Consider the following 23,956-nt stretch of genomic DNA (forward strand, 5'->3'; position numbering starts at 1 on the left):
AAGATAAGGTATTGTTTAATAATTTTTTTAACAAACTAAATATTTTTTAAATAGAGAAAAAACCTTCAGGTTTTACCTAAAAAGATCAGTTGCACAGTAAAAAGTTCAATAAGTGGCTAGATATTTATTTTTAATACATTGTGTTATATTTTTGAACATTAAAAACGTTCTCCTGAAAAATCAAGTTTTTTTATTTATGACGTTGTTGAAAGGAGTGAGCGATATAATACGTAGAGTTAACATTCGCGTTGACAGCTAGGAACATCACATAGAACAAAATGCTTACCAGTAAATTATGGACATTTATATAAAGAAACGTGTGTATTATTTATTAGCCGATGAAACTTCTTTAATTTGACCATGAAATATAATTAATATTTGTTAGCCCAAATTTGTCCGCCTCCGTAGTGTAATGGTAGCACGCTCGGCTACCGTTCTGGAGGTCCCGGGTTCGATTCCCATGGGGGGGGTCAAATAAATATAAGTGATTTTTTCACTGTAATATTTATTCAATATTATCCTAGACTGGTACCTGAAGCGGAGGGCTGATCACCTTTCCTTCATGTGTAAACGATCAAGATAACACTGCGTTTATATGAAGCAGTGCCCTATGTACCATTGTGGTGCGGATAAGGGTTTTATTATTTTTATTAGCCCAAATAAAAACATGTAAATATGAAACGATGAGGCGATCACTTCAATAATAACCACATACATGTATGTTTAGTAGTTGATTGACTAGTAATTGAGGAGAAAAACCACACATGTCACAAAACGTTTACACATAATATAAACCAAATATATAAACATACATACATAACCAAGCCTATGACGGTCGTAAGCCCTGTAAATACCCAGACTTCCATTTTCATCTTCATCTATGTTGAGATGTCAAAAAATTTTAAATTTTGTGTTTGTTCATATGTACGTTGTAAACAATCTACATATTATTATTTTGATTGTTTTTTTTATATATTTATGTATGGAACATATTTAGTAGGAATATACTCGTATTTTAAAGAATTTTAATTGAAACGATTTGTTAAATGTGGAAAATCTCTTGGTATCTTAAAATATTTAAGTTAATACTTATTGCGGATAAGGGTTTGAAAAATACTTTTATTACTTATTTGTTTTGACTTTTTATAACATTATATACTAGAATAGTTTACTTAAATTTTAAATTACTTATCAATCGTCAATGTTTCTATGATACTCAAGTAAAAATTTTGAAAATCTAAATAACAAATCCAAATATTTATTTATATATACAGAGTTGGATGATTTATTTCTGTCCCAATAATCGTGATAATACTTTTCATCATCAGCATGTATTTTTTGTTAAATTTTACGTACTTTTATATAATTAAAAATAATTCGTTTTGTTTTTCATCCGTAAAATTATTTTTGCGGAATCAGGTAATAGTTTTTGTTGTTGTTAATAAATAAAAATGTTAAAGACATTAAGAAGCAAATTTTTGAAGGCCATTTTGTTTTTATCTGTTTAGCCAAATACGTAGGTACATCGACTGTCACAAATTGGTCGTATATATTTCTCACGTATCAGGAGTAAATACACGCGAAGAGGTTTTTGTTTTGCTAAAGTGAGTTTAACAAGTAAATTCGTCGCTTATTATGCGAGACAGCGCGCTAGCCTATTTGAACAACGCACAGTGATTCACCCAGAACAAGCTAGGTGGACAAAAACATTTTATTCTACGATTTGATTGTTCTGGTATTGATCAATATTATTTCTTTGATTTTTCGAATAATTATGCATTTTTTGATAATTCTGAAGCTTTGGGAATATTTTAACTTAAAAAAACTTAAGTACGAAATAAAAAAAGTATTTAAAAACAATGAGTATTGTTATAACAAGAAAATACATAATATACACAATTAATACAAACCCTTATCCGCACCCCAATGGTGCATAGGGCACTGCATCATACAAACGCAGTGTTATCTTGATCGTTAACACACGAAGGAAAGGTGATCAGCCCTCCGCTTCAGGTACCAGTCCAGGGTAATATGGAATAAATATTAAAGTGAAAAAATCACTTATATTTATTTGACCCCCCTGGGAATCGAACCCGGGACCTCCAGAACGGTAGCCGAGCGTGCTGACCATTACACTACGGAGGCGGATACACAATTAAACACATCATTAATTATACAAATAAATTTACTCTTAATACTATACAATCAACTTGTGAGGGCCTCCGATAGTCACACATCAATGGCATTTTATGAGCAAAATCGCGTTAATTCTTAAATAATGATTAAACAAAAAATTAAACCTGTGGTAGGCAAATAATTATTTCCCTATATTATTGTAGAGTTATAGCAATTTTTATCATAAAATGCGATTAAACTGTCGCTGTCAGAAGCCCCCTTTAGTTATTGTTATTGTACCTATATACTTTACGGAAATAATTTAGATTACAGAAATAAACATAGAATAACATTAATAAATAATACACAAGACTAATAATCATTATCACGACTCATCATCAATCTCACAATCAGAGGAATCAGATATTAAATAATCACCATCGTTACATGGATGAAAGTTATTTGCCACCTGATGTTCTGCTATTGAAGGCGGGACAATTAAATTCAGAACTTCCAACGGTAATTTATCAGTTCTCTTTCTAGGTACATCTCTGAGTGAGTTAATTACAGGATCGGATGTTTTCAAAAGCATATTCAATAAATCTGTATTCGTGGTATTAAGTACGTTACAGTTTCCTAGTATGGTGCTCGCGGAATCTACGACAATCTTTATTTCGGGCCTCTTGAGATTCTTCCGAGAGCTCCCCGACTGGAAGAAAGAATGTTTTAAAAACCACCGTACTGTGTACTAAACTTGAGGCTGACTTCCTCCAGATGAAGAAGCGCAGGGATAATGCATTTTTATATTAAATTTTACATCTACGCCCTCTAACCAATTTTTATTTTTGTTTAAAAATGGTCCGTCTTCATATTAGCTGCAGCCCACTTTTCAGAGAATTTTGACGAAACACTTTAAAATTTTATCAGTAAATGCTTCTTTAAATCAAAAATCATATCCGTAACACTAAATTTTTTAATAATAAAATCCATCAGACGAAAATTTCGTTCTTCTTTCGCATGTTTCCGCCATTCTTCAAATAGTTCTAATTTCGAGAGAGAGCACTCACGATCGGAAAAAAATAAATAAATGAAAATTGCTACTATATGTCTTATAAAAATTATATATCGTTGTATAGCTAATGAATGTAGCTACACAATATCAAAAAATTAGCCTGGATACATCTGGGGACAAAAAGATGCATACGTTCAAAAATTTAAAACGAAAAAAAAAATTACAATTTTTACGTAGTTTTTCAAACTCTATCATAACTCATACTGTCGTGCATTTGAACCAAATTTAAAATAAAATAAAAAAATTCATACCCTTTTAAGTAAAATCCATTACAGAAATAGTAATATTCTTCACTTCAAGTCTTGTAAGATGTTATTGAAAGCACTGCAAAATAGCAACTAAATTGTTTACAAAAAAGGAATAACCTTATCACTTCATTTCAACCGCTTATGACTCATCGTTCTGGAATATTTGCCATAATAATTACCTGGAATTGTGACTAATGGGGGGTTGTTATTATCATGTTATCATCAATAAGTCGATTCATTGAATTGACTTTTGTCTTGCTGGCTTGTTCTGGGCGAATCACTGTGCAACGTGATGTTCGTCTCGATCAATGGCGGGTTTGCCATACTTTTCTTTGTATTTTTGTACTAACCTCTTTAAAGCAAATGTATTTGATATATTAAATCTTGAAAATAGCGATCAAGCGATTGGTAATCGAATGGTTTGTAAAGCCGGTTTCCTGTAATGTTTTATTTTTAAAGTAATAATTTGTGATGAAGAAAATTTTGCAAAATAGAACATTTGATTTAAGTTTTGTACTGACATTTCTTGGTGGAACTGCATTTTAAGAATAAAATAACAACTATGTATTTTTTTCCGTAAGAATTTTATTTGACCAACAACCGGGTTTCATCGTAATCGACATCATCAGATTGGTCTGATTGATCTGGTCTGACTGATCATTGAAAAATGAAACTGACGAAACCCGGTTGCTGGTCAAATAAAATTCATGTGGGAAAATTTGCAGTTGTTATTTTATTCCACAAGGAAGAACATTTTTTCAAATTAAATCGTATTTTTAAAAAATAAATCAGCAACACTAGATTTCCAATGAAATGTCTAGTCTGCAGAAAGCCTGTCAAATAGCATTCGTGTTGCATCGAGATTTTAAAAAATGATTTAAAACGTTGAATATTGTGATATTTGTTCGTCGATACGTTACGCTAAATTTGTCGCAAGCATATGAATTTGTAATTTGAAAATGAACTTGAATAAATTTGTCGCAGGCGTGTGTAAATTTACACAGTCAGAAGAATTAGTTTTAATTAAATCAAGTTAGTTTCTTGAGTTAGAGCAACCGCAACATCTCTATTGGAGAAGCTGTGTATTCGCCGTGCGTTTATTGTCGGAACAAACCGAAGCGAATCGGACTCGACTCTAGTGTAACTCTAGACCAGTGGTTCCCAAACTATTTCGCCCCACGGACCCCTTTCCATAGTCAAAACTCGTCAACGGACTCAGGGTGAAAACTACATAAATGCATAACAGAAAAATTACAAATTTAACTTTGATCCTTGAATGGTGGGTAAATTGTGACGTAAAAAAATATTAATTGAACATTTTGCTAAAGAAGTATTTTCTACCCGTTCGGTGTCGTTACTCCAGATTAAAAATAATATAAAGATTGAGGAAGATGGCATTTTTACCGTTGACGAAAATCGTTCTATAATAAGCTAACAATTAATTCATTAAAAAAATTATTTCTATTTTACCACGTATTCAACCTTGCACGGATCCCCTGACGTTGTTTAGGGACCCCCAAATCAATTTTAATTCCCGGGGACTCCATAGGGTCCGTACGGACCACTATGGGAACCACTGCCCTAGACACAGCGCGAATCGCGCACTATACTTGCGCGGAGCAGTTCATATTCGCTTTTAATTGTGCATCCACCTTAATAATATTTGTGTAAACAAGTAATATAATATTCACGAGAGTTCATTGAGGCATAAAGATTATTAAAATATTTGAACAATATAAATAGTTAGGTACCTCATGAATCATAAATTTTCCGGTGTTTTTATCAAAAATGATTATTGTAGATCAATATCTACCAATTATCTATGACTACTCACACTGATTATTAACACATTTTATAAATAAACAAATAAACGCCAAAAAGATATTTTAAGATACGAGTATTGAATGATGATTGCCATTATTAACAACGATAATCAAAGTTCTGAAAATATATTTCTCTATGGTGGAATAGTTTTGTCCGCCTCCGTAGTGTAATGGTCAGCATACTTGGCTACCGTTCTGGAGGTCCCGGGTTCGATTCCCAGGGGGGTCAAATAAATATAAGTGATTTTTTCACTGTAATATTTATTCCATATTACCCTGGACTGGTACCTGAAGCGGAGGGCTGATCACCTTTCCTTCATGTGTTAACGATCTAAATAACACTGCATTTATATGATGCAGTGCCCTATGCATCATTGGGGTGCGGATAAGGGTTTGAATACTGAATGGTGGAATATATTAATGTCTTTTGTTTATTTTTTAGAAAATATAGACATCGACTTTCACTCATTGTCGGAACTCTTAATTTAGCACGTGGCAAACACAAGCGTGATTTTTTTAAACGCCTATAATAAATAATCTAAATTATCACGACATAAATAATGTTGAAAGATATATCGTCTAAACCAAACATTTTTCCCAGGTTCCCATTCACAAGTGTTTTATGAGATTCGTGTTTTATAATTTTGAAGCTAGAGTGTGTACGAAAAAGTTTGTAATTATTTGTTTAACATGACATTGATCCCTGATGAATATTTGTAAGATAAGTTTTATATGTTGAAATATGAGAACGCAGCGCATTAATCATTAAAAGGAAGCTGAGTATGAATATAGTATTCAGTAAAGTATCGATTGTTGCGTACGAAATATAAAATAAGCATAAATAAATATACCAAGGACACTTGAAAATAAAATACCAACAGGAAGATATTTAAACAGACCTTTCAAAACCTGTTATCATGACCAGAGTAGATAAAATTGCCAGGCACTAAGCAGATAATATTATTATTTTAGTAAACGTAGCGATTTAAGTCAATTTAAATGTAAAAGTTATATTTTAATTTAAAGTAATAAATATTCTAACACGTCATATTATAGCCAGAGGCTTAGTGAATTTGAACGAAATAAATCATAGAATGACAAATATATTTTTTAATTAGAATATCTCCCAAGAAACAATGATCAAAGTAGGTGTGTAATTGGTATAATTTTATACGTAAAAAAATAATCGCATGACCAGTCAATAACGTAATCCATTACTGACATTCTCCAAAATAATTATTTATTTGAAACAGCGTGTTTGCTAAACACGAATAACGTACGCTTAGAGGAACAGAAAAAAAGCCTCAATCATCAATATAAAAAAGGACAATAATCGTATATGGTATGATAGCGCCAAGTTAAGTGTTTGAAAAAACAGGAAATTCATGATTAAACTATTAAGTATCCATTTTTTCTTATATAATTTTGTGAAGCTTTATAAAACTAACTTCTCTTCAGATTTGAAAAACATATTTTGATGGATAAATGATGTATGAATAAAAATATTCTATGTTTGACCTTTATTTGCTTAGCTTATTTAAGGCGGCATTTCGTTTTTGAATGTGAAGATATTTACAGAGTGGCTAATTATATTGGCAAACGATTGACAAAATTACAATAAAAAGTGAGCTGTCAATAAGTTTCTATGGCGACGTGAACTCATCGTACAGTAATTTGAATTCTTAAGAGCAATATAATAAACAATTACATTTAGTTTTCTTTTCAGATGGCTGTGCAAGCAATCATTGAATTCTAGATTTTTATGCGAAACAAAAACGTACGTAATTTAGACTCAAGGTTATTAATGGTATTTCGAAGATAGATAAATATATTTGGAGAAAATCGATTGAAAATTTGGTACAATCCAAATTTGCCAAAAATAATCGTAAGTGTTATTGAAAAAACAGTCGATAAGTTTTGAGACCGCAACACACAATCAGAACATTCAAAAGTGTCTCACTTTTTAGCGATGGCATACGAAGTAATGGCGCAAAGTACAGTTTTCTATATTTTCAAGTGCTCCTACAAAAATATATTGTTTTACTGAGGACATGTCTAGATGCTTTTATAGGTCATACCCAGGTTTATCACCAGTCTTAGAATTATCCACGATTTATGGGACACAATGTATTAAAGTATTCGTGATAATAGTGGTAATAAAATGATAAATCGTCGAAATGAGAAATAAAATTGACCAAAACAGAGAAAGAAGATTTTTTATCTTAAGGCCTTGAACGTGAATAATAGGAACTTTGTAATCTGCCGGAATACTCTGGGCAATAAACACGATGTGATATCTCTACACCTCACGTTTTAAGCATAGATTTATTGTCATGGCCAGTAGAATGATGTCAGAGTAAAACTTTTTAGAACGCAAATCCTCTCTTCGTTTTTACTGTAAAATTTGTTTAATCTCACAATACAAAATATTACCAAAATATACATAGAGCTCGCTTATTTGAACGTGTTAAAAAAAGGATAAAAAACTAATAAAATCTCTAATATTCGTACTACTGTATTAAATCAGTATCAATAGTTACTTTTTTTAAGATGGGAATTGCATTTATTACTACCTTGCTTATTATGTACAAGGTTTATAAATCATTAAGTGGACTTTTGTGTTTTCTAACTTTAAAAAATGTTTTATTTTAATCTGTGTTGGGAACTGGAGGGATAATCTAGTGTGGACCAAACAGAAACTTCTCAACATTTGCTCATTGCTGGAAGAAAACCTCGTAAAACTCCTCAGGAGACGCCGGACTGTTGACTGTCAGCAGATTTTCCGTTCCACTAGAAAAGGGCTCGGCATTTTGTCGTTAGCTACTACTAATATAACAAAAAGAAAAATAATAATAATGATTGAATTCGAGTTTGACGAAAACTACAATTATTTAAACTCTTAATTGGAAAAAACCTGCATGATAATAAAGATTTTCTAAAATGTAAAACATTGCAGTTGCTAAATTTCAATAGGTTGCTTTTTAGTTACCTGCTATTTTAATATTCCGAAATCTTTTAATCGTTTTCCTATCAATTTTTGTTTCGGCCGCTTTGATTTGATTCCACTATCGTGAAAAAAATTAACACGTTAATAAATAAATATAAAATTATTCACAAAAGTGAAATAATATCACGAAAATATGCGACGTATCATTGAAGAAATTCTGTGTCGTTATCTACCAAAAACATTAATTGGTTTTAAAAAAATCAGTGTTTTGAAATGACTAAATTATACTATCAATATTACTACTATCACTAAACTGGTTCACATTCTAACTAACCGTAAGGTTATTATTTTATTTGAGTTATTACACCAGTGGTTCTGTACCTTTTTTGAAGTCAGGGAGCACTTTTGATCATAAGGAAAATTCGCGGTGCACCAAACTAATGATTAAAAACACGCAAAGATAACTTTTATTGAAAATACTGATTGTTTTATTGCAGACAAGTTAAAAATTAAATTAATCAAAAATGTACGAAAACATAAATACTCCAATGAAACTTTTTGCGACGAAAATTATTTAATATCGATCCTAATCTTGTCGATATTTACAAATTTTAGCGATATTAGGCCTAATATTTGATATGGCAACTCTCACTTCTTTATTCTAATTGCAAAGCCTTTCGCGTTTCTTCGTTTCAATATTGGTTAATGTCGAGAAACGTACCTCACACAAATATGAGGTTGAAAACTGTAATAAAATTTTGAGTGCCCTTTTAGAGAGAACTGGGTATTCGTCTCGAACAAAAATCAAAAAGTCATCCAGAGTTATTTCTGAGAATTTTATTTTTAGACTACGATCTGTTAATAGAGTACTTAATTGTTCTTCTTCTTGATATTTGCAACTCAAATCACACAGTAAATGAGCCAACATTAAAGTTTGGTTTTCATAATTTCGCGGAGCACTTGCAAGAAGCTCGCAGAGCACCGGTTAAAAACCACTGTACTATACTATATTTCATAATAATGTATCCTATTTCTTCTATGAATTAAATCTAACCCATTGCGATATGTTGAAGATTGATTTACCGACTATGTACATGTAATTTCAGGTTGGCAAACTTATTTATCCAAATTATAATCACGAAACGTGAACGCTTATCTTAGTAAGTAAATACCTGTTTGAATGCGAAATTTTAAAACTACTTGGGCTGAAGTTACAGTGAAAAGATAACGCGTTAACCACGAAGTGTAGATAACTTTTATTTATTTTATTATTCGAAACCGGTTATAGATTAGTATTGTCAGAAAGTTGAGGATACCGTAAAGAAAATTGATAAACATTTGTTATTTAACGAACATAAGTAAAATTAATGTTACCTACTCTCAACGTATTTCACGTCGTCATCTTTTCCAGACAGTTGTAATTCCAGCCCTGGAACGCGCGATATACTCGTAAATAACATTATATTTTTATATAAACTGTGGTTCGTGATAGTTATTCTAAGTACAAAAATTTTCACCAAATAAAAAAAAATGAGCAAAGATTTTTTTTACTTGGACTTTTACAATTTTTTCTGTTAAGTAGATAAGATTATATCCGTCAGGTGTATTTCGAGGGTAGTTATTCTCGGTATGTGTCAGCGCCAGCTTGCGAGATCCAGGGGCAAGCAAAGTATACAAGTTCGTCCAAGAAGAGGGTCCAAAATTGGCATGACCTAGGTGACATTGTCCATGACTTCTATCATGGACAACGTCACCTTCCTTCCGTCCTTCTAGACCTACAACCTGGACGAGGAGAGCGGACCCTAACAGTCTACAACACAGTCTGCAATAAGTTGGGATGGAGCCAGGAAGAATTATATATATTTATATATATATATATATATATATATATATATATATATATATATATATATATATATATATATATATATATATATATATATATATATATATATTACCTAGCAAGCGGTCTACTAAAATTGGCGATGTCCTATAGCACAAAAGTACCTTATTTTTTTGTAAAATCTGGCCCGAAATGGCACATTGGTATTCATTTAGTATCTTCCCAGTCTCATTTAATTAAGTTAAAAATTTGACAAGTCACGTGTACTCGAGCTGCCATAGTTGCGTGAGCGTAGTGGCGAATGCTGTGGTGCGTATAAGTACCTCACTAATAGTCCTAAATATTAAGTAGGTATTAGGTCACGAGTGGGCAGTGTGACCAGAGGTCGTGGCCTGTCCACTGTCCACTGCCACAGCAGAAGCCCCACTAGTTCATTAGCTAATTCGTAATATGTACCAATTTCAGTTGGATCCCAGTGCTACGACTTAACTAAACTAAATTACTGCCTTCCTGAGGACAAATGGGTACTTATTCAGATGCTAAAACACGCATACTTCACATCCGAAGTCATCACAAAATTTACAAGAAATTAAAAAGAAACTTTTCTGAAGGCGGTAGAAGTTAGACTCTTGGCAAAATCTTGCTCATTCTGCTTTTTGTATATTCCGTGACTTTGTTTCGTGACGTGGTGACATTTTTTCGTTCTGTAATTCAATTTGACAAATTATTTCATGGGTTGATGTAACACACATATATTTATACTTAGAACTTTTATCAGCTAAAAGCTTCTGACCGGAATTTAGAAGGGTAAATGGTTCATATGATTAGTTTCTTAATTTCAAGAAAGATCATACCATACTATACCATATTTCCAGTAGATATTTTAAACTTTCTACACTTATAGGTAATTATATTTGTCGATGAAATAAAGTGCTAAATAAGTTATTTGCTGATAGTCTAATAATTTTTTGCAAGTAAATAGACCTTTTTTGTATAATTATTTGGGAGTGGGTATAGGTAGTACAAATCGAAAATTTAAGGACTCCAACTCCGTTACATTAGCTGTCGTCTTGAATTATGCCTATTTTCAACATACTGTTTCGATAAAAAATATGTAATTTAAAAAATCTCTTCAAAATAAATTACAAGTAAAAAAAAATCAGAAGGAAGGTAAGTGGATTAAATCGTTACCAAATATTTTTTTATTAGTACAAGTTTTAACATTAAATTTTATGATATTCTGAGAGCATTTTGCGGTTTTGTACACATATTTTATGTGTGGATTTTTTTTAATGTGCGAGTATATTGTACATAGAAACATTCTACTGTCGTATGGTATTTTTTAGCATGCAAGTAGGTACGTGATAAAGAAGAGGAATAGAATCGTGACAGAGCAGCCATAAATTCACCAGTAAACTCAGGTTATCAATTTACCACTAAATCACTTTTTTGTATAACACGGTATATGAATATGTAGGTACCTAATGGCTATCCAATTTCTGATAGTTTATATGAATACGTAAGTACATTATGGCTTATCCTTTTGTTAACATATACATATAGTACCGAGGTAAAAAAAAAATGGAATTAAGGTGTGACAGAGCAGGGAATGCAAAGCTGGACCTCATCGCTGAAAGATAACTACATGTTAAATATGTATAGTATTTTTAGTGAATGTGAATTTTGAGTTTTTTAGGCAAAATTCAGTCAGCCGAGTTTTGAATCAATGGACTTTTGGTGTATATATATATATATATATGTTAATATATATATATATATATATATATATATATATATATATATATATATATATATATATATATATATATATATATATGTACATATATTTACACATATATATATATATGTATATATATACATATATATATGTGTAAATATATATATATATATATATATATATATATATATATATATATATATATATATATATATATATATATATTATATACATATGTTATAATGTAATTTAACGTCTAGTCACTGGTCGTGCTTAGTAAGGCGTTCACAAAAATTACAATAAGCAATAAATAAATAATACTATTCGTTTCTCCGAATTGACTTGAATGTAATTACACCCTTTGCATACGTCACTATACTACTTTATCACGTTTAATATTTATTACAGAAATTACAAGCCTAAAATAATTATTACGTTTTTCATTGGTTGGAATTGTCAAACTTTTACTGACATATTCATTCAAATAACTTTCACTAATACCAACAAAAAAAACATTTAAAATTTTGCAATTAAAATCAATTTATCAAAAATATATGGTAAACACGAAGATATTACACAAGAAAAATGTAGTCATTTTTTTTAATTCGCACATCGAAAATTTCCTAATACTGTTTCATTATAAGAAATAAGAACATTAATAAGATAATTGCCGGATTATGTTTCTTTACTTTTCATAGACGAATACCATCACGTACTAAGACCTTCGCAAAAAGCATTCTCTCGGTTCTTTGTAGAAATAAGTATGTAATAAGAATACTTAGATAATAGAAGGATGCAATGGAATGTTATTAGAAACGAGAAAATGTATACAGACGTTGAGTAGAGTGAATTTCTACTGGCTAATTAAATATATTGCACAGGTATAATTAAACCTTGCGTTGAAAAAGAACTTTGTGAGTATAAATTATTTGTATATGAGAAACATATCAATATTTTGATTAAAAAAATAAACTCATGATATTATACTATAGGTTGTTATGAAATTTAATTTTATGTGTTCATCTAGTTAGAGGGGTGTATTTTATTTGATCATAGCGATGTATTTTTTTTATAAAATACATAACTACGTTGGCCTATATTTTGTGTGACTTGAAAGTGATCGAAACGTCGTATTTTCACAGATATTTATTTCTCGATATGTCAATTAAGATAAAAACAATGTGCTAAAAATTAAATCACTGTGAAACAAATTTCATCATACTGTCAATGTCAATCATATAATAAAAATAAATATGACGGAAATTTTAAAGTAGCATATTAATGAAACTTGATTCGATGAAATCTAGTTTCATGTATCACTCAATTGTGGGTGCTTTGCCAATAAATAAAAATATATAGTTTTGTGTTATTTAAAAAAAAATCATAAAATTATTCGTGAGTTTGTGGTAATAGAAATGCATATGAAATATGTTCTACGTTGCAATACCCTTTAAAGTTTTTTTTCAGTAAGTAAAAAGGTAAATATAATCTAAATGTGTTTATCCATACATGCTAATAAACTAATAAACAGATCGTAAGTTTTACATTCAGTATACATTATTTTTTAATCTTTTTTTATAATATATCACTACTTATTTTTTAAATTTAAAAAGGTCTCTTATTAAAAATCAGTCAGAAAAAATATTAAACCCATTGAATTGTTATTGTGAAGGTAAATTATTACGGTCACTGTTAATTACAGAACACGTGTTTTAGAAAAATAAAAATACTCTTTATTTTTACCATTCTAAATGCAACCGTACTTTATCTGTTAAAAAAAGAGAACACTGTATATAAAGCTAATTGAGAAATTTCCTTTAATTTGCTTGAGAACTGTGCCAGTTCTCATATTAATTTTAAATGCACTTGAAAATTTCACTTTATTTCTCATTCGATTGCAATATCTTACTTTATCGAAGTTACAATTGATTTGAATAAAAGGAAGTTTAAAATAATTATTCTTTCTTTTAAAAATTAATGGACTGAATAATTTTTTTTTAAGTAAGTAAAATTCTTTTAGGCATTTATGTAAACTTTATTTATTATTAAATAATTTAAATGTAATGTAAGAAATATAAATTTAAGATCCATTTTATTAAACATTTATTAAAAACAACTCGATTAAATGCCTATTTTACACGAAAAATAAAAATACATTTAAAAAAAAACGCAACAATTTTTTTCTCTTTTTTCGAAAAGCACAGCGTAACAAGAATATACTAAGATATTAAATAAGTAGAAATGTCTTGTTAATATATGAAAAACTACCGTTTTGTAACAATATTAAACCACTATAAAGTTATTAAGTGTTTACTTAAAAACTAATAAAACACAAATTTACTTTAACACCACTTTTACTTTTGATTATTTATTATATTTTAACCGTTATACTTACCTTGCCTTTATTATTAATTATTATTAATATATGGAAATAGAAACTTAGAACAGATTTACAAATTAACACAAAAAACACAATGATAAAGGTGATGATTTTGTGAAACTATTTAAATACAATAAAAATTGTTAAAACGAACAATCGTAGCAAAAAAACTATGCTATTTTTCCTTAAAATTAATTTTAAAAAACCATCTCAAATTTAATAAATTTTTGTTGTATTATTTTAAATGTTAAGATTATATAAGAATATCATGATTCTTTTTTTTTGTAGTATCAACTAAAATATTTAAATTGGTTAATTAAAATGGTTTTACGACTCGTCTCCAAATATCAACTTCATTCTTCCTACGGACGGACCAAAAAAAGATTGCATTATGACTATTTATCATATAAAATTTCGTATTTCCAAGTGATTTTCAATAATTACAATTCAATATTTGGTATTAGAATGTAACCGAAGTATTAATACTGTTTGTATTAATGCGCACTTCGGATTTGGTATTCGAAAATTAACATAGAATTATGGTGGGTCCAGAGACCAAATCGTATTTGGATTGTTACTTTGTTGAATTTTGGAGCTACCGCATTATTTAATTGAAATAATTATATAAAGGATTTCTTATAACACTGAAGAACTCAATCAATCTGCGTTAAATTTGATATTTAAATTAAATATCTGCATAACTTGTGTATACAGATATTTAATAACTGTATATTATATTTGTTTTTAAACCCTTATCCGCACCCCAAAGGTGCATAGGGCACTGCTTCATATGAACACAGTGTTATCTTGATCGTTTACACACGAAGGAAAGGTGATCAGCCCTCCGCTTTACGTACCAGTCCAGGGTAATATTGAATAAATATTACAGTGAAAAAATCACTAATATTTATTTGACCCCCCTGGGAATCGAACCCGGGACCTCCAGAACGGTAGCCGAGCGTGCTGACCATTACACTACAGAGGCGGACTAATATTATATTATTTTACTGAAGAAATTCTTTTGGACGATAAATTATATCGTTGAAATAACATATAACATTATATTCACATTTTTTTTTATTTTACTTGGTTAATACCTCTATTTCTTTAAATCTATTGTGACAGAAATACTTGTAATTGCCAAGTAAAATTTTAATTAAAATGTAAAGGTGTTACCACAAAGTGACTACCAAATCCAAATTAATGAAATTATATTCACAAAAATAAGCATACATTCATTCCACGAAGAATTAATTAAGAAGATTATCCAGAAGAGAATAGAACGCGACAACACTCTGTCTTTGCAAACATTCTTCGCCTATTCTACGTTCATGCATCTCCTCATACATACCCGCCGAATGTTGCGAATCCTAACTTGACCGCTTTCAAGTATTTGGCATACCTGATCGTGCCAAGTTTTTCTCGGTTTTCCTCTGCTCCTTTTTCCAATTACATTCGCCTCATAAATTTGTTTTACCGATTCTTTCCACACTCATTAGTTCTACATGCCCAAACTATCTCAACACACCTTTCTTAATTTTATCGATAATGCTTTTCTCAGCTATAAAATTATAATATATATGTATATATATATATATATATATATATATATATATATATATATATATATATATATATATATATATATATATATTTATATATATATATAAATATGTATATATATATATATATATATATATATATATATATATATATATATATATATACATATATATATATATATATATATATATATATATATATATATATATATATATATATATATATACATATATATATATATATATATATATATATATATATATATATATATATATATATATATATATATATATATATATATATATATATATATATATATATATATATATATATATATATATATATATATATATATATATATATATATATATATATATATATATATATATATATATATATATTAACATAGATATGTATTGATAAATTTCATATAATTAAAATGTGTGATTATATCTGTGACATAACTAATTGTATTTTACTGGCACACCTATTGGAAAAACTGACTCACTGAATCGGTGATTCTATCCCAACCCAAATGATGTGAGATCGCTTTTGGTATTATTTGATAGTTGATAGTTGACGTAATTTACTTTGTATAACTGTAATTTCATATTGTACGTTATATACCAAATAAGTGCGATGTATTTAATCTAGGTTAAGAGAGAAAAATATTTTTTATATATTTGATTTAAAACGGTATAATGAAAAAAGAAATAAGTTCAACTGTGAAGAACAAATATTTTGTAAACTATATATCTGCGAAAAAGAATTTAATAAATCCTTACATGTACAACAATATTTGCAGAAAAGAAAATTCCTGTGCATCAATTACATGTGCAAGTTGACGTTTTATCTAAGCAGTGAAGAAAATTTTATCATAACTTCTATTCGGCAAAAAAAATCTAATATTAATCACATTTTCGTTTTTTTTTATTGGTCAGGTTAGGAGTCGTAACAATCGGCGGGTATGTATGAGGAGATGCATGAACGTGGAAGAGGCGAAGAATGTTTGCAAGGACAGAGTGGTGTGGCGCTCTATTCTCTCTGCCTACCCCTGCGGGGAAGCGGCGTGATGGTTAGTTAGTTAGTTAGTTTAGTTTTTTTTCGGTATCATTTGCTTCCTGACGATACTGATTCGACAACATACTTAAAAATCCCAAATTCGTTAGAAATAAAAGTTCAAAGTAACTTTTTCAGTTATACAGTGAAACCTCTCATAACGAACATAATTCGTATCAGAATCTTTCTCGTTTAGTGAAACATTCGTTGAACGGAACTTTTTTGTTTTGACTGGCGTGGAAGTCCCGGCTCACAAGTGAATGTCGTGAAAAAGGGACTTGACCTTTCTCTGTAACTCGTTACGCGAGATGTCGCTCGTTAAGGGAGCGACTTTTTCACTTTTTTGTTGTTGCTCGTCATGCAAATAACTCGTCACGAGAGATCCTCGTTATGAGAGGTTCCACTGTTTACATATATTTTTAACTAGTCAACTTTTCACTGTAATTATAATATTTTAATATTACAACATTTTGAGTGTGTCTAAATACTTGTTCACTAAATCTGGATTATCTTCAATTACAAATAAATAAATTATCTGGTCAAATTATAAGCTTAAATAATAAAAATGATATTTTCTGGCTTTCTCAGGTGTGTGATTATAATCCAGGATTAGGACCTCACATACTAATTAAAGAGTTTTTGCTTAGTAAAAATATTCTTTTCATCTCACCAATAGATGTCTGTAGTGAAGTTCTAGTAATTCAAGAATAATGTTTCAAAATTGGTTCATATATATATATAGAACTTCCAAGAAGTTGAGTAGTGTGGTTGTCAATAATGGGTAGAATTGGTGAATGTTACACGTGTATAAAGTGATCACTTAAACCAGCCTATGACGGTCGTCAGCCCCATAAACGCCAGACTTCCATATTCTTCTTCATCTTTGATGAGATGTCGAAAAAAAATACTTTTAATTAAAAATAATTATTTCGAATATTTCAGTTTTTTCAATTGAAGTTATTTCTCAAACTTTTTATACTGTCTATCCTAGAGACAAAATCATAAAACACTCATGATGTCTGTCTTCCCAGTTATGGGCTTATGTAGATGCAGGTACGTGACGTGTAGGTATAGGAAAATACTACAATACCTACTCAGCTGTCCAAACTCAAAACACAGTAAGGGACATTTTTTGTAGTACGTTTTTATTGCATTTTTGGACTAAGTAGATTCTACTTAGTCCAAAAATGCAAAAAAACGTGCTATAAAAAAAAGGCCCTTACTGTGTTTTAAGTTTGGACAGCCGTACTCTCTACGCAACCTTGTAATATCGTTAGTTTTATTGACTTGTTATTTATAACTATTCAATGGAATCACATTGAAATTATATTACATACATAACTAAACAGATGTTCAATAATATATTTATTTATAAGCATTACGTCCGCCTCCGTAGTGTAATGGTCAGCACGCTCGGTAGCCGTTCTGGAGGTCCCGGGTTCGATTCCCAAGGGGGGTAAAATAAATATAAGTGATTTTTTCACTGTAATATTTATTCAATATTACCCTGGACTGGTACCTGAAGCGGAGGGCTGATCACCTTTCCTTCATGTGTAAACGATCAAGATAACACTGAGTTTATATGTCGCAGTGCCCTATGCACCATTGGGGTGCGGGTAAGGGTTTAAAAAAAAGCATTACTACACAGACGGAAAAAGCCATAATATAAGAAGTTTTATATGTTGCATGTTAATATGTAAAGTTTTATTATTATTGCATTGAAATGCAATGAAAAGACAACGTTATGTGTGTCCAAATCTTGTTCAAAATCTGGGTTTTTGCACATCGGAGTTGTTTTTACTTTTTGACATATCAACATAGATGAAGAATATGGAAGTCTGTAAACAGAGTCTTAGCTAAATAAAAGCTTTCTCAAATCAACCATAGATTCTGCCGCAAACTCAAATAAGAAGCGACATGAGATTTATGGTATATGTTTGAGTTCCAAATTTTTTAGTAGTGTGGATGTCAATCATGGCTGGAATGGTGAATGCTACGCGTGTATAAAATGATCACTTAACCCGCCTATTACGGGTAATAAGACCTGTAAATGCCTAGACTTTCATAATATTTTTCATCTATGTTGAGATGTCAAAAATAACTCATTGTTTTTGTAAAGATTTAAACCTTAATTACGAAATCTCACAAAATGGTAATGTATTTAAAATCCGACTTTATTTTTTTCCTTCGTCATTGATTTGGTTTTTGAAAGTAACAAACAACCTGGTATATTTTTACGACTCTACAGCGTCAATACCGTTACATTAAAATTATTTGAATTAATTAAATTAGTATTTTGCAAAAAAAATCCTTCTGTCATACAGAAATACGCGTGTACACCCACACGATTGCACATTACATTTCGAGATACGTAGAACTCGTATCACTAATCTAAAGGCAAAGCTGCGTGCTTAGCGCATTTATTTTCCCGGCATTTTCATTAATTGTCCTCAAATTATGTGTTATTATACTCAAGGATCTTTTATTTTCCTGTTATTAAGCTTAATTTACGTTTCCGTGATATATGGATTTTTTGTATATTACGTATGTTATCATTAACAGGCTGAAAGCGCCCATATAGTTTTAACCCTCATAACTTGAGCCATAGCACATTAAAAAAACATTTTCAAAATATGTACATATACATATCGTAGTCGTACAGAAGAAAGTGACCAACTACCAAAACGCAAAATGCTCAGGAGGGCCATTTAAGTCACTTTTGCTCGGCAAAAAAATAAACACCAATGCAGGTAGTCATTTTTAACAAGTCAATATATTATACTTACAAGTTTCAAATCCTTTGGGTTTTTTTCAGGGCAATATTAAGCTAGTAAGATATCAAATAGTCAAAGATTACGTTTTTGTAAAACAATGCACTTGGTCACTTTCTCCTGTATGACTACGATATGTCTTGGGCACAGCAAAAATCCCTTCAGGTCCAGTATTAGTTAAGTCGCAACTTAATTATCTCTAAATCCTGGCAACATTTTACGTAATTGATTTTTGTCTGAAAACACCGCTTTCGCATTGAAAAAATATGATTTTTCGAAATAATTATACAGTTTTTAAAAGACAGGAGTTATTAAGAGGTTATTGAGTAAAAAAAATGTTTTTCTATTTATATTCCAAAAAAAAACAAAAAATATCCAATATGCATTTTTTAAAACAATCGGGCGTGAACAGACATGTGACCTCTTCGATGGTCTCCGGTGAGATGAATTCTGGGTTTGAGAATATTCCCTCAATATATTATTTACTGTCCTCTGAATCGTTTTATCACCGAATAATGCAGCATTATTTTGATCGTTAATTACGCACTTCAAAGGTTAGTAGGGGTATTAAGCACACATTACACTATAAAAACAGTTATATTAATGCTGAACCAATCGGGAATCAAACACAAGACCTAGTGCATGACAAAACATGACAACCATTGCCTACTAAAACGGATAAAAATTGTTTACCAGAAATGTTAAAAAATATATTTATTAATTTTTTTTTCAAAATAACTCAATGGCCATTTTGGAATCAAGCAAAGAAATAACTGATATTTACTCGTATTTTTGTTGGGAATTGTAAAACCAAAACTATTAACACACTTTTTATATGTATTTTTTAAAACGTCGAAAACAGTCGAACGTTTTCATGTTTAATTTTTATGATAAGTTCAACATTTTGAGTGTGTCCAAATACTTGTTCACAAAATCTGGATTATCTCCAATTACAGGAGTTAATAAAAAAAAATAAAAAAAATAAAAAAAATATGATAAGTTCAGTTTAGTCCGTATAACACAGGGTAATATATTTTATTTCTTCATTGTGGGCAGAGTACAGCAAAGAGGGGGTACATTTAACCATCTGCTTTCCAAGGAGATTCTGTATAGAGGGTGGCATGACTCACCAAGGGAGAAGTGACGTCACGGGTTACATCATTCGGAGAGTTTTATTTCGCTCAGAAATATACTAATATTAGGAAAAGATCTCGAGTAAATAAAAATCCCATGACGTGCAAATGTATTGTCACGATTTTTTAGCAATAAGAAAGTAAAACATTTTTAAGAAAAAGAGAATAATAAAATACGTACCCATATATAAAATTTTAGCTACTTAGGTACTGCTATTTAGTAGCTAGAAAACCAGATCTAAGCTCGTAGTATGTAATTATTATATTTCGTACTGTACTTTAAAATATTTGAAAGAACGTTTTAATAATATAAATAACTTGAATCCGGTTTTTAACGATTTCATCGTCTTGTACAAGTCATGGATCTAGATAAATATTAATGCTTTGATCTAAGTGTACAATTATTATAATTATTGATCTATTAAAGCACAAGAAGTCTATTACCTTTCATAAAAAAACATTATAATCATTTTATTTCCGATATTATTTGCAATTTACATTAAACCTTAGTTAAATTATTGTCCTTTTAAGTTATGATAATTTATCATTCATTTGGCAATGATAAACATTTTAATATTCAGCGAATTATTCCAAAAATTAATTTTGATAAATTTTAACATTCTACGAATACTTCTTAACAAACAACCATTGTGTCAACAACGTTTATTGACACGATGAATAAGAAAACATATATGTAGATAGTAGGTGGAATACAATATTAAAGACATCACGTACATTACAAGTACCTTAGTGTAACTCTTTAACAATTTATAGAAGAATATACAATATCGCTCACTCCTTTCAAGAACGTCATAAATCAAAAATCGTCAGTTTTCACTTGAGTATGTTTTCGGAATGCCCAGAAATTGTACCATATCCCAGCAAAAGAGGCATATTTTTAACTTAATATTTACCCGCTACAGGGCAGAAAGTGTTGTTTTTGCATTTTGAAGAAAAGGTATTGTTTAATTATTTCTTTATATAAACTAAATATTTTTCAAATGAAGAAAGAACCCTCAGGTTAAACCTAAAAAGATCTGTTGCACAGTAAAAAGTTTAATAAGTGGCTTGATATTTATTTTTAATACATTTCATTATATTTTTAAACTTTAAAAACGTTCTGCTGAAAAATCAAGTTTTTTGATTTATGACGTTCTTGAAAGGAGTGAGCGATATATCATATAAGAGTATCGCTGTAAAGAAAACGTATTTTCAATAATCGGTATTTTAAATTGGTCCATTCGGAATAGCTATTTTTTTATATATTGGAACTACAACTTAATACTGTGTGTAATTATTGTATTGGAGATTTTTAACCATATCACTTTATAAAAACTAATAAATTTATGATAAATGCACACAATCATTTGTCCAAATTAATGACGTTGCTGAATCATAAATCTTTATTTATCTTTATGAACCACTGAATATGAGAGTTCAGTGTACGTGTGGAAGTCTCTAAATAGTACTTTCAGTAATTTAGAAAACCGCGTCACAATGAGATACATATATTACTCATTCCTCGTACACCATCCTCTCAGGAGTGACTTAAATGACGTCATTCTTCATTAGGTAAATGAAGCAATGGTGATCATTCCGTATTTCCTTTCATTTTGTAACTGCTCAAAGGATATTGACTCAACTGAATATATGAAACTAGAGGCATAATGGGGGTCTTAATTTTGTCAACCATTGAAAACTGGCGATGGTTTCTAATGAATATATTTGCTCAGCATATACAGATGGCGCAAAATCAATCCCCCTATCGGGATATGTTATAATTTGTGAAAATGGCGATATTTGTGAACTAGACAACTGAATTATACAATCAGATTTAAGGTGGCGCAAAATTTATCATCCAATTTTGTTTATGAATAACTTTTTTAGAAAATAAAAAATATATATTTTGGTTAATGAAAATCTTTACTTGGACCTTTACAATTTTTTTCCGGTAAGTGCAAAAGATGATATTCGTCAAGTGGCTGCCGCCAGTATTGATATACATTTGTGCCCGTTATCAATCTGTATACTTTGTATACTGTAGCTGTTTAGTTCACAATTTTCAAATATGATTGACGTACGACGACATTTGAAAAAATTATAATATCTTTCGATAGGGTGATCAGCTTTGCGCCAACCTGTATGTGTATCATAATTTCTGTAAATAAAGTAAAATTTTAACATATACGATTAGCAAACGCAAATATGCGCTCCACATGTGCAAGTCTTTTGATCTAATAAACCTGGTTTAAACTGAACTCGATACCTTTCGGTGTACTTTACTTTTTTTTATAATTAACTCACTCGGGGTAATGAAAAAGATATTAACATTTCTGTGCACGCAAAATGTGGTTCTTATCTCTGGTTTCAACAGATATTGTCAGTTTTTCAATACAAGTTTATTGATTAGACAAAGTAATAAACTCTTTTTCCTGCATTTGAGTATCGTGTGAGAGAATTCCGGTTCGATTTTCGACTGGATATATATGTAATTTTGCCTATTTTTAAATAATATTAATTATAAATTAATTAATTATTAATTCTTCTTCTGACCCTTATACGCAATAAATGGTGCATAGGGCACTGCATGGTATAGAAGCAGCGTTATCTTGATCATTAAATGACACGAAGGAAAGGTGATCAGCTTTCCGCTTCAGGTACCAGTCCAGGGTCATATTAAATAAATATTCGACTGAAAAATCACTAGAATCGATTTATGGGAATCGAATCCGGGACATCCAGCATGGTAGCCTAGCACGTTAACCAGTACTCTATTGAGGCGGACAATTATTAATTATCGATTGTTTAACGTCTGAAGCAGAAGACTTGCCATATACATATTTTTGGTGTAACTTATTTAATTTCAAAGTAATACATTTTTAGTGCAACGAAATGTCCTCGCGCTAAATTCATGTAGATAAGGATTTCTTTTAAAACTATTTGGTAGACTTTTTTTATTATGTTTAAGGTAATTAAACTGATTAATAAAATTGATTGACATCTCTGATTAACTTATCAATCAAGTAACGTAAGTTATTTATTGCCTTTGATGAGAAACATTTTCAAATTTATCATCATTGGCAAATATCACCTGGATATTGCCATACATCATGACCTTATCCACATTGTTTTTTATTCATCCTTAGGTCGGATTATGGTCCCATGTTTAGTTACGAAAACTCTTATTCAGAGTTTTAAAGTTCCACTCTAAAACTAGAGTCAACACTGTACCAAAACTTGATTCATATTTTAACCTTCCCTCCC

The 23,956-nt window shown here is 30.1% G+C and overlaps 1 protein-coding gene across 5 annotated transcripts in view; it reads right to left on the bottom strand.

Annotated features, from left to right (window-relative positions):
* LOC148311647 (uncharacterized) overlaps window positions 1-23,956 on the bottom strand; it is a 177,720-nt gene that overhangs the window by 147,512 nt on the left and 6,252 nt on the right. The window lies entirely within an intron of this gene.

The sequence above is a fragment of the Brachycentrus maculatus genome, unplaced genomic scaffold (assembly GCF_059751285.1).
Source record: "Brachycentrus maculatus isolate JH-2025_06_01 unplaced genomic scaffold, ASM5975128v1 h1tg000060l, whole genome shotgun sequence".
NCBI lineage: Eukaryota > Metazoa > Arthropoda > Insecta > Trichoptera > Brachycentridae > Brachycentrus > Brachycentrus maculatus.